The sequence below is a fragment of the Hemiscyllium ocellatum genome, chromosome 13 (genome assembly GCF_020745735.1).
Source record: "Hemiscyllium ocellatum isolate sHemOce1 chromosome 13, sHemOce1.pat.X.cur, whole genome shotgun sequence".
NCBI classification, from domain to species: domain Eukaryota; kingdom Metazoa; phylum Chordata; class Chondrichthyes; order Orectolobiformes; family Hemiscylliidae; genus Hemiscyllium; species Hemiscyllium ocellatum.
Window position 1 is genome coordinate 24,005,652 of NC_083413.1, and position 16,465 is coordinate 24,022,116.

The following is a 16,465-nucleotide window of genomic DNA, read 5'->3' on the forward strand; positions in this document are numbered from 1 at the left end:
ACATTCTCCTTGTGTCTGTGTGAGTTTCCTCTGAATGGTCTGGTTTCCTCCCACAATCCAAGATGTGCAGGTCAGATGAATTAGCCATGCTCAATTGCCCATCATGTTAGGTGCATTAGTCAGGGGTAAATGTAGGGGAATGGGTCTGGGTGGGTTGCTCTTTGAAGGGTTGGTGTGGACTTGTTGAGCTGAAAGGCCTGTCCATACTGTGGGCAATCTAATCTATTTCAGCAATTCCCTTTGTAAACCCTTCCACCTCACCTCTTTAAGATGTTCTTTAGAAGCGATCTCTTTGACTGAGATGTTAGTCATCTGACTTATTAACTCTGCATGTGGCTTAGTATCAAATGTGTTTATGCCTCTCAGAAACACCTTGGGACATTTTATTATACCAAAGTGCTATATAATTGCAAGATTTTGTTAGTGGGGATATGGTCTGCATAGTGTTGTGCTGAGAATCACACATCAGTAAGATAGACCCCAGGCTATCTCTGATGAAATGACAGTGATAATTCAGTTTTCCTGAGTTATGAAAGAATGGTTAGTTAGTCAGGATTCCTGATGAATCATGCTATTGTGTAGATATTGGGCAAATACAACTTTGGACTCAATGTGATTCAATGTTCAGGGTTGAATGCTTTTTCAAAGAGGTCAGTGAAAGTCAACTGTGGACATTAGAGAGTTTTTTTTAAAAATGAGGCTTCCTGTAAATCACATGACTGGTGATAACCACTGACTTTGCTATGGATCCTGCTGGGGTTGTTTTGAACAGCAGCTGGCTCAGAGAGATTCTTGTTTTATCCAGTTCAGTTGAAGGAAAACACACTAAGAACAAGCTGAGTTGGAGAAATGTTTGCTAAGAATAAGTTGCCGAGCAGCTCACCCATTTCTGGAAGGAAAACATCCATGTTTAGTTCAGGGTGAAATACATTTGTTACTTTCAATAAGTGTTTGAGCGAACGTCTTAAGATTATATTTCCTGACTTCAGTGACTTGACCACAGACTCCTAAAAGTTCAAAGCTTTATCCTTTTGCTTTTAAGATAATATCCAACCTCAAACTGCCCTTTTCTTTCTCAGAAAGCCAATCTCTGCAGATAAATCAGTTTTTTTTGGTACTTCCCTGAAGGATGAGTTCTTTAGGGAATATTTAGAGGAATAAGTATCATCGAATCCCTACACGGTGGAAGCAGGCCATTCAGCCCAATACCTGCCATAACATCTTTGGACTGTGAGAGGAAGCCAGGACCCCCGGAGGGAACCCACACAGAGAAGGATAGAATGTGTAACTCCATGCAGGTGGAATCAAGCCCAGGTCTCAGGTTCTATGAGGCAGGAGTGCTAACCGTTGAGCCACCACGCTGTGGTGTATTAACATCTCTAGTACTTATAAGTACAAACAAGTACTTACATCTCTATGTAAATACGGGGTAAATTGCCCAAAGTGTTAGCTGAAGGGGTAAATGTAGGGGAATGGGTCTGGGTGGGTTGCGCTTCGGTGGATCGGTGTGGACTTGTTGGGCCGCAGGGCCTGTTTCCACACTGTAAGTAATCTAATCTAATCTAATCTATATTACTGAATGTATATGGTAACTAATTTTTGCACCTTAACTGAATAAAATTCCCATAACCGTGTTTACTAAGAAACTTGGTTGATGAAACTTTTTTTATTCAACAATAGAATATGGATTTGGTACTTAATTAGTTATCTTGGTAACTGGAAGAAAAAATTTGTTTTATATTACAACCAGAGGGACCAGAACAATGATGCATGATTCCACCCTTGCTCATAACACAATCAGAGTCTGTGTGCGAAACAAGGATGTTGAAAGATCCACTGCTTAGCTTCAATGAGGCATATAATTAGAGTTTTGTTAAACTGGGAGGAAGTAAGTCTTGCTTCAGGCAGCCTAATTTAGGAGAGAACAGATGAGTAGATCTTGAATTCTCCACATAGGTGTGCGGTGTGACAGGAGCATGTCTCTTAAATCTCAGAGTCTCTCTGAGTTTATCACAGGGGAGGCAATTATATGAATTGTTCTGGTGAGTCCAGGCAAGCACAGCTAACGCCAGTAGTGTTGTCCTTCCAGCAAATTGCAATAATTCTGTTTGAACAGGAGAATTGACAAAGATGAGACCAAAATGGCAGCAATTCAGCAGTCAATTCAACATTATTTATGAAGTAGAATTACAAACTTCCACCACTCTTTATGTGAAGAATTTCACACAAGCAAAGTTTTTCTGTGATTTTTGGATGATGTCCAGTAGTGCTGGATTTACAATCCATCCAAGGCCAATATATTCATCTTTTGGTGATGTTCACGGAAAGGCTCAGATTATTCCAGGGGTGTGGTCTAACCAGAGCTTTGTACAGCCAAAGTACGGGCTTTATTTTGGTGTATCTTCATGATGTGTTAAGGGTATCTGTATTTGGACCCCATGACATTTTGTTGAACTGCCACCATTTCTAGTTTGTCAACAATTTGAAAGCTTGATCCAATTCTATCCTTTTCACATCAAAAGTAGATGACCTTTTATTTTTCTCTATTGCAATTCATTTGTCAATGTTTTATTATTTACATGATCTGATCAACATAGTTGCAAATTGGTAGATGTAGTGAGCAACAAGTGTGTGGATTCACTGTACAATAGGTTTAATTATTTCATAAGGTCCGTCAAAGTGAAAGTTCTGTAACTTTCAACTGGCAATTATCACTGCCCGAACTTTTCATCCTGCTGCACAGCACTCCAACTTGCAACTCTTTTTTCTTCACCTTCCTCCTCAAATCTCCATCACAATTGACAACACTCACACTCATCCTATTGCTGTGTTGCACTACAAGCACAGTAGTGGGAGGTTGTGCGTGAATCGAAGGAGATGGGGATGTGCTAAATTAATAGTTTTTATCAGTATTCACACTAGAAAAAGACAATGTGGTTGAGGAGAACACTGAGATACAGGTTTCTAGACTAGATGGGATTGAGGTGCATCAGGAGGAGGTATTTAGCAATTCTGGAAAGTGTAAAAAATAGATAAGTCCCCAGGCCAGGATGGGATTTATCTGAAGATTCTCTGGGAAGCCAGGGAGGAGATTGCCAAGCCTTTGGTTTTGATCATTATGTTGTCATTGTCTACAGGAACAGTGCCAGAAGACTGGAGGATTGCAAATGTTGTTCCCTTATTCAAGAAGAGGAGTAGAGACAACCCTGGAAATTATAGACATGTGCGCCTTACTTCGGTTGTGGATAAAGTGTTGGAAAGGGTTATAAAAGATAGGATTTATAATCATCTGGAGAGAAATAAGTTGATTAGGGATAGTCAACACAGTTTTGTGAAGAGTAGGTCATGCCTCACAAACCTTATTGAGTTCTTTGAGAAGGTGACCAAACAGGTGGATGAGGATAAAGTGGTTGATGTGGTGTATATAGATTTCAGTGAGGCGTTTGATAAGGTTCTCCACAATAGGCTATTGCACAAAATATGGAGGCATTGAATTGAGGGTGATTTAGCAGTTTAGATCAGAAATTGGCTCGCTGAAAGAAGACAGAGGGTGGTGTTTGATGGGAAATATTCATCCTGGAGTTTAGTTATTAGTGAGGTACCGCAAGGATCTGTATTGGGTCCACTGTTGTTTGTCATTTTTATAAATGACCTAGATGAGGACACAAAGGATAGGTTAGTAAGTTTGTGAATGACACTAAGGTAACTGGAGTTGTGGATAGTGACGAAGAAGTTTGTAGGTTCCAGGGAGACATAGATAAGCAGCAGAGATGGGCTGCAAGGTGGCAAATGGAGTTTAATGTGGAAAAGTGTGAAGTGAGTTACTTTGGAATGGCCAACAGAATGCAGAGTACTGGGCTAATGGTGAGATTCTTGGTAGTGTAGATGAGCAGAGAGATCTCAGTGTCCAGGTACATAGATCCTTGAAAGTTGCCACCCAATTTGATAGGGTTGTTAAGAAGGCATACAATGTGTTCACTTTTATTGGTAGAGGGATTGAATTTTGGAATCATGAGATCATGCTGCAGCTGTACAAAACCCTGGTTTTTTTTGGGAGAGCAGGAAGTTTGTTTCATTTACAGCAGATAGAATCAATGGCTGGATCAGGAATATGCATGCTGTGTAGAATATACAGGTTCATTCTATCAGGGTTGCAGTATGAAACCCCAAATTTAGAATTTGATATTGATGTCACAGTATTAGCCAATGTTGTAAGTCATACTATACTTAGCCAAAATACCTATTTTAGATTTTGTACAATATCACGGTTAACTCTAAAATGTCATAGAAAGGAATATTGAATCACAGGAACAGGAGGAGGCCATTCAGCTTTTTACTGATAGGTATCTCAATCCAATTTGAAATCATTTGGCAATAAGAGCTGGAAGAGGTCATTTAGCTCACTGATTCTGTTTTTCCAATCAATATGATCAGGATGAACTTCAGTCTTGATTCCCTTTCGTACTATTGTATGCACATTTGTGATTCCCATCGAATCTAATGTCCTGATGATTTTAGTCTCAATTAAGACCATAAGATCATAAGACTTAGGATCAGAAATTAGGCCACTCAGCCCATCAAGTCTGCTCCACCATTCAATCATGCTGACAGGTTTGTCATCTCCATTCGCCCGCTTTCTCCCCATAACCCTTGATTCTCTTGATACTCAAGAACCTATGTATCTCAGTCTTAAATATACTCAATGACTTGGCCTCCACAGAATTCCATAGATTCACCACTCTCTGGCTGAAGATATCTCTCCTTATCTCCATTCTAAAAGATCTTCCCTTTACTCTAAGGCTGCACCCTCAGGTCCTAGTCTCTCCTACCCATGAAACATCTTCCCAACATCCATCCAGCCAGGTCATTCGGTATTCTGTAAGTTTCAATTAGATCCACCTTATCCTTCTAAACTCAATATGCTCAATGATTAAACCTCCATAGTTCTCTGGCATAGAAATTTCAAAAGATTCACAACTCTCTGAGTGAAGAAATGTCAAAGAACAAAGAAAACGTAAACCCAGGAACAGGCCCTTTGGCCCTCCAAGCTTGAGCCGATCCAAATCCACTGTCTAAACCAATCACCCAATTCTGAAGCATTTGCTTCACTCTGTTCCTCACCTACTCATGCATCTGTCCAGACGCATCTTAAATGAATCTACCATGCCTGCCTCCACTACCTTTGCTGGCAATGCATTCCAGGCACCTACCACCCTCTGTGTAAAGTACTTACGTGTATCCCCCTTGAACCTTTCACCTCTCACCTTGAAACCAGGACCTCTCGTTATTGTTTCCTTCACCCTGGAAAAAAGCATATCTCTATCTACCCTGTCTAAACCCTTAATGATTTTATAGACCTCAGTTAGGTCCCCCTCAATCTCCTTTTTCCTAATGAAAACAAACCTAACCTACTCAACCTCTCTTCATAGCTTGCATCTTCCCTACCAGGAAACATCCTTGTAAATCTTCTCTGCACTCTCTCCAAAGCATCCACATCCTTTTGGTAATGTGGTAACCAAAACTGTACACAATATTCGAAATGCAGCCCAACGAACATCGTCTAATTTTAAAATGACCTGCCCAGCTCTTATACTCAAAACCCCCTCCGATAAAGGCAAGCATACCATATACTTTCTTGACCACTCTATCCACCTGTGCAGCAACCTTCAGGGTACAATGGACCTGAGCTCCCAGAACTCTCTGCTCAGCAACCTTTCCCAACACTCTACCATTAACTGTATAATTTGCTCTAAAGTTAGACTTCCCAAAATGCATCATCTCACATTTGCCTGGATTGAACTCCATTTGCCACTTCTCCACCCAACTCTCCAGTCTATCTATATTCTCCTATGTTCTTTGACATCCCCTATGCTTTCTGCTACTCCACCAATCTTCGTGTCATCTGCAAACTTGCTGATCATACCAACAGTATGATCTTCCAGATCATATATGTGTATCACAAACAACAGTGGTCCCAGCACTGATCCTGTGAAACACCACTGGCTACCTTTCTCCATTTCGGGAAACCCCCGATAACAACTACTCTTTGCCCCCAGTTGCTCAACCAGTTCTTTATCCACCTAGCTAGAATACCCTGCACACCATGTGGCTTCACTTTTTCTATTAGTTTTCCATGGGGAACCTTATCAAACACCTTACTAAAGTCCACGTATATGACATCTACAGCCCTTCCTTCATCTATCAACTCGATCACTACCTCAAAGAACTCTATTAAGTTGGTAAGGCACGATCTACCCCGCACAAACTTATCATTGTGCCTATCACTGATAAGCCCATTCATTTCTAAATATAAATAGATTTCATCCTCAGTACCTTCTCCAGCAACTTTCCCACCAGTGACGTCAGGCTCACTGGTCTGTTGTTACCCAGAATATCCCTATTATCCTTCTTGTAATTCTGCTTGCTAAAGCTATTTCATGACCCCTTTTAGCCCACTTGATTCCTCTTTAAGACTGGTCCTACTCTTCCGATATTCCTCCAGGGCCCATTCTGTTCTTAGCTGTTAGGACTTCATGTACGCTTCCCTTTTCCTCTTGGCTAGTTGTACAATTTCTCCTGTCATCCATGGTTCACAAATCTTACCTTTCCCTCCCCTTGCTTTCAATGGGACATTCCTATTCTGCAGTATCTTTAACCTATCTTTGAAAGCCTCCCACATATCAATTGTGGGCTTCCCTTCAAATAGCTATGTCCAATCCACATTTCCCAGCTCCTGCCTAATTTTGATATAATTAGCCTTGGCCCAGTTTAGTACTCTTCCCTTAGGACCAGTTTCATCTTTGTCTATGAGTATTATAAAACTTACAGAATTATGGTCACTGTTCCCAAAGAAACACCCACCGCAACTTCTACCTCTTGGCCTGGCTCATTTCCCAACACCAGGTCCAATATGGCCCCTTCCCTCATCAGACTATAGACATACTGCTCTAGAAAACTCTCCTGCACATTCCTTACAAATTCTGTCCCATCCAGACCTCTGACACTAAATGTATCCCATTCAATGTTGGGAAAATTAAAATCTCCCATCACCACTACCCTGTTGCCTCTAAATCTTTCCATAATCTATTTACCTATTTGTTCTTCAGCCTCTCGCACACTGTTGGAGACCTATAATACAACCCAAACAATGTAACTGCACCCTTTTTATTTCTCAGCTCTACCATAATGCCTCACTACTCAAGCCCTCCATAGTGTCTTCCTTTAGCACAGCCGTTATGTCATCCCTGACCAGCAATGCAACTCCTACCCCCCTTTTACTTCCCACCCTGTCCTGTCTGAAGCATCTATATCCTGGAACATGTAGTTGCCAATCATGCCCTTCCTTCAACCAAGTCTCTGTGATTGCAATAACGCCATACTCCCAGGCACCAATCAAAGTCCTAAGTTCATCTGTCTTATCCACTATAATCCTTGAATTAAAGTATATGCACTTCAGGCCAGCAGTTTTTTAGCGTTCATCTGCTCTCCGCCTATTCTTCCCCTTATTAATGCAATTAATGCTATCTTCATGATTCTTACAGTCTCCACTTTCCACCTCACTGCCTACTTGTCTTCTCATCTCAGTGTTGTGTTCTGCCACCCCAGTTCTACACTCTCCAGCCAAGGGAAACACTTTCTTAGCAAACAGTCATTGAACACTTTATCTGCTTTTAATCACCTCTTCTACTATTAGGGAACCATTCCTCTGGAGACAATGCTCTCATCCCAGGATTTGGAGGTGCTGGTGTTGGATTGGGGTGGAAAAAGTTAAAAATCTCACAACACCAGGTTATAGTGCAACTGGTTTATTTGGAGGCATTAGCTAGTGCTTCCAAATAAACCTATTGGACTATGATCTGATGTTGTGTGATTTTTAACCTCATCCAGGAATCAATCTATCTTCACTACAGTTGCTGTAAGACAAGCTTATCCTTCCTTCAGTCATGAGATCAAAACTATGCCTATATACCAGCCTTAATCCATTGTGTTACTTCCCAAACAAAAATGCTATCAGTCCTTAAATTTTCAATTGACTCACATTCTCAAAAAATATTTTGGCTCTTAACTTCCACTATCATTCATGTGAACAAATGCTTCCTGATATTATCTCTGACCAGCCTGATCCAAACTTTTTCTGCTGAACTCAGTTCCATTGCTTCTTCCGGTATCCTTGCTCCCCCGGCTTCACTCCTTCCATTTTTAGAATTGAATGAATTATTTCCCCTGTTTCCTTCTATCTCCTTTTCAATGCCTCTGAAAAAACATTTGTTTGGCCATGGTCTTTGCCTGTGCTAGCTCTGTAATAAATCTGTTTATACTTACAATGGCCTTTGTGTGGGAAATCCTTCCTGAAATTGGAGCAGTGTGTACACAAAGAACTGGTCTGCCTCAGCTTAATATCTATGTGTTTACTTAAAACAGATCCTCAAGCCTTTTGGTTTCCCTCAAACAGCTTTTCCTGTTACTGGTTTTCTCTCCAGCTTTTATCTTTGTATCATCAGTGTTGTTGTCATTTAATTGCTCCTGCCTTCACCTCTGTCTCAGATCCTGCCTTTCATTCATTTCTTTCCTCCCCAACTTTTTCAAGATCTGCTGAAAATTCATCGACCTAAACTCTTAAATCTTCTTGTCATGTTATTTGTTCATGGGATGTGAGTGCCACTGACTGGAATAACATTTATTGCCCTAGGAAAGATGGCACTGAGATTCCTTGAACCACTGCTGTCTTTGTGGTGTTAATCTACCCACATTGTTGCAAGGTTTGTGAAGGTTTGTAGCTCAGGTTGAGGTTTAGGGTGTAGGTTTGCTCGCTGAGCTGTAGGTTTGATATCCAGACGTTTCATTACCTGGCTAGGTAACATCATCAGTGGCAACCTCCAAGTGAAGCGAAGCTGTTGTCTCCTGCTTTCTATTTATATCTTTCTCCTGGGTGGTGTTCCTGGGGTTTGTGGTGATGTCATTTCCTGTTCATTTTCTGAGGGGTTGATAGATGGCATCTAGATCTATGCGTTTGTTTATGGCGTTTTTCACCTCTGGTACTGGACTTGCTAGTCAACAGAAACATCTTTCCTAGATTTACCCAATCTATTCCTGTTAGAATTTTGTAGGTTTCTATGAGATTTTGCCTGCATTCTTCTAAATTCCAGTAGATATATTAAAGATCAATTTTCTCTTCATATGTCTGTCCTGCCATCCCACAAATCAATCTGGTAAACCTTTGTTGCACTTCCTCTATAGCCAGAACATCTTTCCTTTAATAAGGAATTTAAAGATGCACACAATACTCTAGGTGTGGTCTCACCAAAGCTCTATACAATTGCAGCAAGACATCTTTGTTCCCTCAACTCCTTTCACTATGAAAGCTAGCCATTTACATTCTTATTGCTCCTGCATGTTTACTTTCAATGACTGGCATGAAGGGACAACTAGGTCTCATTGCATGTCCCCTTTCCTAATCTATTGTCATTTAAATAAAAATCTATCTCTCCGTTTTTGCTGGTAAAGTGGATAACTTCACATTTATCCATATTTCATCAGCCATGCATTTGCCCACTCATTGAACCTAAGCATTCTCTCAACCAGCTTTGTGTCATTTGCAAGTTTGGAGATATTATATTTAGTTCCCTCATTAAATGATTAATTATTGTGAATAACTAGGGTCCAAGTTCCCCACTGGTTGCTGACTCCAACTCATAAAATGTTCTATTTATTCCCAGTCTTTGTTTCCTTTGTGCCCGCCAGTTCTCTCTCCATGACAGTACATTACCCCCAATCCCATGCTTTAATTTTATATGCTAATCTCTTATGTGGGACTTTACTGAATGCCCTGCTGAAAGTCCAAGTAAGTTATATCCATCAACTAGTGCACTTGACTGTTCATTGCTGTCAAACATGATAAACTGTATGGCTATTTCCCTGTGTTAAAAGGCAAAGCAAGGTAAGGCAAAGCAAGGGAAGGCAGAGATGCTGTGAGCATCCAAGTAAGGACAAAGTGACTGACTGAGTGCTTCGTATGCAAGAACTTCAAGATGTAATCAGTTCTGACGCATAAATGTGCAAAGCAATCTGGCAGCAGTGTTGCAATATAAGGTGCCGGTGAGGTCTGAACTGCAGTATTGAAGTGCTTAACTATATTATAATTCAGTCCCAAATGTGCCATGCTATTGTGGTTAGGCTGGTTCATGCCAATGCCAACCTCTGTGGATGGAGGATACAGGCCATTGATACTTTGAGGTGCCAGGGTCCCAGAAGATGCCTTGAGATGTAGCTGTTAGGTTATTGTTATGATTTTCTTGTCAAGAATTGCTGGAATGTAATATCTCTCCACTTCTGTAAAATAGCAAGCTGCTGATAAATGAATCAAAATTCCACAATAATAAGTTGTTAATATATGCAAATAGAATCCTTTTCCACTCACGAACGAGATTCTCATGTAGTTATTAAAACTTTCAGTGGAAAGTCAGACTTCTTTTTCTCAACGTTGGGAATCTCACCTTTCTATTCTCACCATATTTTCCCAACTGACCTTGCCATTGTTCATGTCATTCATGGCCTGGAAAAGTTCAGGCCTCTTGTTATTGGCATTCCTGTTGGTGAACACAGTTCTTCTAACGCTATGTTAAAGAAACCTTCTTGTGTCTCTGTCAGTGAGAAACTAAAAACTGTGGAGGAATAAATGCACTTAGATATCCACATGGTATTGAGGTGATGCTCAAGGTTTGTCCTTGTGACCGGAAGGCTGTGTCCAGTGGAGTTCCACAGGGATCAATGTTGGGGTCCTTGCTGGTTTTGATTTATACAATGAATTTAGGAGAATTGATCAGTAACTTTGTGGATGGCATGAAAATTGTTGGGGTAGCAAATTGTGAGGTGAATAACCTTAGATTACAGGAGAATACAGATGACTGGTCAGACGGGATGACGAGTAGCAAATGGAATTAAATCTGGATAGTCTAAGTTGATGCATTTGGGTAAGGCAAATAATGTAAAGGAATACATGATAAATGGTAGGACCCTGGGAGGTAATGAGGATCAGAGGGACCTTGGTGTGAATATCCACTGATCCCTAAAAGCAGCAGAATAGGTAGATAAAGTGGTTAAGAAGATATAGGGGAAAGCTGGTGGCTCAGTGGTTAGCACTGATGCCTCACAGCACCAGGGTGCCAGGTTCGATTCTAGACTTGGGTGACTGTCTGTGTGGAGTTTGCACATTCTCCCCATGTCTGCGTGGGTTTCATCCGGGTACTCCGGTTTCCTCCCACAGTCACAAAGATGTGCATGTCAGGTGAATTGGCCATGCTAAATTGGCCATAGTGTTAGGTGCATTAGTCAAAGGGGAAATAGGTCTGGGTGGGTTACTCTTCGGAGGGTCAGTGTGGACTTGTTAGGCTGAAGGGTCTGTTTCCACACTGTAGGAAGTCTAATTAGCTGAGGCATAGAGCTTAAGAGGAGGAAGGTCATGCTGGAACTGTATAAAGGTTGCTTAGGGTATCTCTATGGTATTGAGTGCAATTCTAGAATTCACATTATATGTGGTTGCATTGTATGTGGAGAGGGTGCAAAGGAGATTTCCCAGGGCAATCCTGGGCTGCAGTGTTTTAGTTATGAAAAGAGATTGCATAGACTGGGGTTGTTTTGCTTGGAGAAGTGGAGACTGATGAGCTAGTTCTGAGGAAGGGTCACCAGACCCAAAGCGTTAATTCTGATTTCTCTTCTCAGATGCTGCCAGACCTGCTGAGCTTTTCCAGCAATTTCTGTTTTTGAGACTGATGGGATATGCTTGAGATATATCAATTTATGAAGGGTATATGCGGGGTAGACAGGAAGAGGTTTTGCCCTTGGTGGAGGGATCAATGACCTGAGGGCATAGATTTCAGCTAAGAGACAGGAGGTTTTGAGGGGATGTGAGGAAGATCCTACCTGAAAGAGGGTATTGGGAATCTGGAATTCACTGCCTGTCTGGGTAGTTGAGGCAAAAACCCTCATAACATGTAAGAAGTGTTTAAATGTACACAAGCGATGTCAAGACATACAAGGCTATGGGTCAAGTGCTGAAGAATGGAGTTACAATAGTTAGGTGGCTGTTTTTGACTGGCAAGGACTTGCTGGGACAAAGGACTGTTTTCTGTGCTGTAGCTTTCACTGACTATGATTCCATGTACACAAACACTTTAAATTGAACTCTGAAAAACTATTGGCTTCTTGTGAAGTGCTGGGAAACTAACTGCTGAATTAAAAGTGACTTTATTTTTAAGTTCTGATCCTGTTTAAAACATACTTTGGTGCTTGTATAAACTTGTTCATAAAACCTGGATGTTTACACCTAGGCTGGTATTTATTGTCAATCCCTCATTTTCTGAGGGGAGTTAAGACTCATCCACATTGCTGTGCATCTAGAATCTCACATAAACCTGTCTGGGTAAGGATGATAGCTTACCTTACCTAAAGAACATTAATGAATCAGATAGGTTTTTAACAATAGCTATCATTGGGTGAGCTTTTTAGTGATTGAATTCAAATTTAACTATCTGCCATGGTGGGATTTGAACCTGTGCCCCCAGAACATTACCCTGGGGTTGTTGTGGTTCTGTTCGCTGAGCTGGGAATTTGTATTGCAGACGTTTCGTCCTCTATCTAGGTGACATCCTCAGTGCTTGGGAGCCTCCTGTGAAGCGCTTCTGTGATCTTTCCTCCAGCATTTGTAATGGTTTGAATCTGCCGCTTCCAGTTGTCAGTTCCAGCTGTCCGTTGCAGTGGTTGGTATATTGGGTCCAGGTCGATGTGCTTATTGATTGAATCTGTGGATGAGTGCCATGCCTCTCGGACCCAATATATCAACCACTGCACGGACAGCTGGAACTGACAACCAGAAGCGGCAGATTCAAACCACTACAAATGCGGGAGGAAAGATCACAGAAGCGCTTCACAGGAGGCTCCCAAGCACTGAGGATGTCACCTAGACAGGGGACAAAACATCTGCAACACAAATTCCCAGCTCGGCGAACAGAACCACAACAACGAGCACGCGAGCTACAAATCTTCTCACAAACGTCACCCTGGGGTTTAGATTTACTAGGTCACTGACATTACCACTTCGCCACTACCTATACTAAGATAAAAGTAATGGGCTTGTCTTCTATTGCAGCTTTTAACTTAATTAGATTTTAATTTAATTGAGCAACAGTAATTATTATGTACGGAAATAACTTTATATACGCGCGTGCAATTGACAAATTGCAGCATGAAAATTAATGCAGACCCTGACCTGAGCATCAGCTTGCCGGTGACACAAAGTCATGACCCTATAAATTACAATAATTCACATGGTGCCATGGAGCCTCTGGTGAGTGAACATGAGTGGGAGGTGTCATGAGGCTTGTTTTATATTTTGGATTCTGATGACAGTGGGAAGACTGTTTGTGTCTGTCATGCATAGTTTGCGGTCGAGTTGCAAAAAGCCCAAACAGTGGGATGGCAGGTAACTTGAAAATAGGTGGATCTTAGTCTACATACTCTATGGTTATCGATGAGGCAGCCTCTTCAGCCCACCTTAACTCATCCAAACAGAAAAACCCAGCACCCACCTCACAACTGGATTGCCACATGCCTAACTCTTCTTCAGTCTGTTCCAAGAACTATTCACTCTCTGTGAATCAAACCTTAGATAAGTTCCTTTTTTCCCTTTATTCTACCTTGCTAAGACTAAGTGGCTCTGATTCAGCAAGCTGTGAATTGAAGTCAAGTTCCAGAAATTTGGGTACGTTGACCTGCCAAGACTGAAGGAAATGCTGAATGTCTTCTGGGTGATGCATTAATTTGAGCCTGTCTACCATCTCAGACCATGTAAAAGATTCCTTAGTATGATTTGAAAATGAAATGGAAGATTCACATCATGAATATTTAGGCTTCAACCAGAATCTCTAAAACAAATGTGTCTTTGGTGGGTGCGCTGCTCTGTGTTTTTTGGCTGGATGGTTCATACATTTAAACAGTGACTACGTTTCAACGTTAGTGCACAGACTGCAAAATACTTCAGAATGTGAAAGGCATTTTTTTTTGAGATTAGATTGATTATTTACACTGTGGAAACAGGCCCTTCGGCCCAACAAGTCCACACCGACCCACCAAAGCGCAACCCACCCATACCCCTACATTTACCCCTTACCTAACACTACAGGCAATTTAGCATGGCCAATTCACCTGACCCACATATCTTTGGACTGTGGGAGGAAACCGGAGCACCCGGAGGAAACCCACGCAGACACGGGGAGAATGTGCAAATTCCATACAGTCAGTCGCCTGAGTCGGGAATTGAACCCGGGTCTCAGGCGCTGTGAGGCAGCAGTGCTAACCACTGTGCCACTGTGCCGGAAATGCAAATTCTTCCTTGCTGAATCTTGATAAACAGCTATTATTGTGTCAATGTGATTGGCTCTTAACACCCCCTGGAGTGACTTCAAAATGTCACTCAGTTGTATTGTATCATGATCATGCTGCAGGTCTAACTTAACCACATTGACTCCGGTCCTTTGAGAAGGCAGCTTGCCTTCTCATGGTGAGCAGGGATGGAAGATAAAGGCCAGACTTAGCAGTGAGACCTACATGCCAAGAGTGAAAAATAAATTTGCAGCTGTTGCTGCATCTCAATGTTGAAAATTGCAATGGCTTAAGCTGCAAGTGTGGAAGCCGTAAGTGAGAAAGGAAATCAGACAGAAGTGTTCACAATACATCGGGCTGTAAGCATAAACCCAAGTGTGAGATTGTCAGTTTGAAGCCCGGGGCTGTGTTAAACATGCAAATTCAATTCACATTTGTGAAGTTGTTTGTCTAGATGGGATATGGAGACAGGGATGGCAAAAGAGTGAATTCTTCTGCTTGTTGTGCTTGGGTTGTATATTTCCACAATTGGAAAGAAAGACCTTCCACTTGCACACTGACATTCAGTGCCACAGGTCTCCACAAAGTGCTTTACAATCATTGAATTATTTTTCACATACTTTGTAAGGTAATAGTTCTGAAGGATTTGATGTCCATGATATATTGAGCTCAACCCAATCGAATGACATCATTTAGACTTTGGGTGGAGGCAGTTGAGATTTGCTCAAGTATCCAAAGAGAGCAGATTTTCTTTTATTGACCAGAAATAGGTGTTTCTGACTAGATCAGAATTTATTGCCTGACCCTAGCTGCCCTTGAGAAGGTGGTGGTGAGCTGCTTTCTCGAACCTTGCAGTCCATTTGTTGTATAGGGAACTATAGACCGGTGAGACTGACCTCAGTGGTGGGCAAGTTGTTGGAGAAAATCCTGAGGAACAGGTACTTGGAAAGGCAAAGACTGATTAGGGATAGTCAACATGGCTTTGAGTGTGGGAAATCATGTCTCACAAACTTGATTGGGTTTTTTGAAGAAGTAACAAAGAAGATTGATGAGGGCAGAGCAGTAGGTGTGATCTATATGGACTTCAGTAAGGCTTTTGACAAGGTTCCTCATGGGAGATTGATTAGCAAGGTTAGATTTCATGGAATACAGGGAGAATTTGCCATTTGAGCCAGACAGAACTGGCTCAAAGGTAGAAGACAGAGGGTGGTAGTGGAAGGTTGTTTTTCAGACTGGAGGTCGGTGACCAGTGGAGTGCCACAAGGATCAGTACTGGGCCCTCTACTTTTTGTCATTTACATAAGTGATTTGGATGCGAGCAAAAGAGGTACAGTTAGTAAGTTTGCAGATGACACCAAAATTTGAAGTGTAGTGGACAGCGAAGAGGGTTACCTCAGATTGCAACAGGATCTGAACCAGATGGACCAATGGGCTGAAAAGTGACAGATAGAGTTTAATTCAGATAAATGCAAGATGCTGCGTTTTGGGAAAGCAAATCTTAGCAGGACTTATACACTCAATGGTAAGGTCCTAAGGAGTGTTGCTAAACAAAGAGACCTTGAAGTGCAGGTTCATAGCTCCTTGAAAGTGGAGTCGCAGGTAGATAGGATAGTGAAGAAGGCATTTGGTATGCTTTCCTTTATTGGTCAGAGTATTGAGTGCAGGAGTTGGAAGGTCATGTTGTAGCTGTACAGGACATTGGTTAGGCCACTTTTGGAATATTGCGTGCAATTCTGGTCTCCTTCCTATCGGAAAGATGTTGTGAAACTTGAAAGGATTCAGAAAAGATTTACAAGGATGTTACCAGGGTTGGAGGATCTGAGCTACAGGGAGAGGCTGAACAGGCTGGGGCTGTTTCCCTGGAGCGTTGGAGACTGAGGGGTGACCTTATAGAGGTTTACAAAATTATGAGGGGCATGAATAGGATAAATGGACAAAGTCTTTTCCCTGGGGTCGATGAGTCCAGAACTCAAGGACATAGGTTTAGGGTGAGAGGGGAAAGATACAAAAGAGACCTAAGGGGCAACTTTTTCACGCAGAGGGTGGTACGTGTACGGAATGAACTGCCAAAGGATGTGGTGGAGGCTGG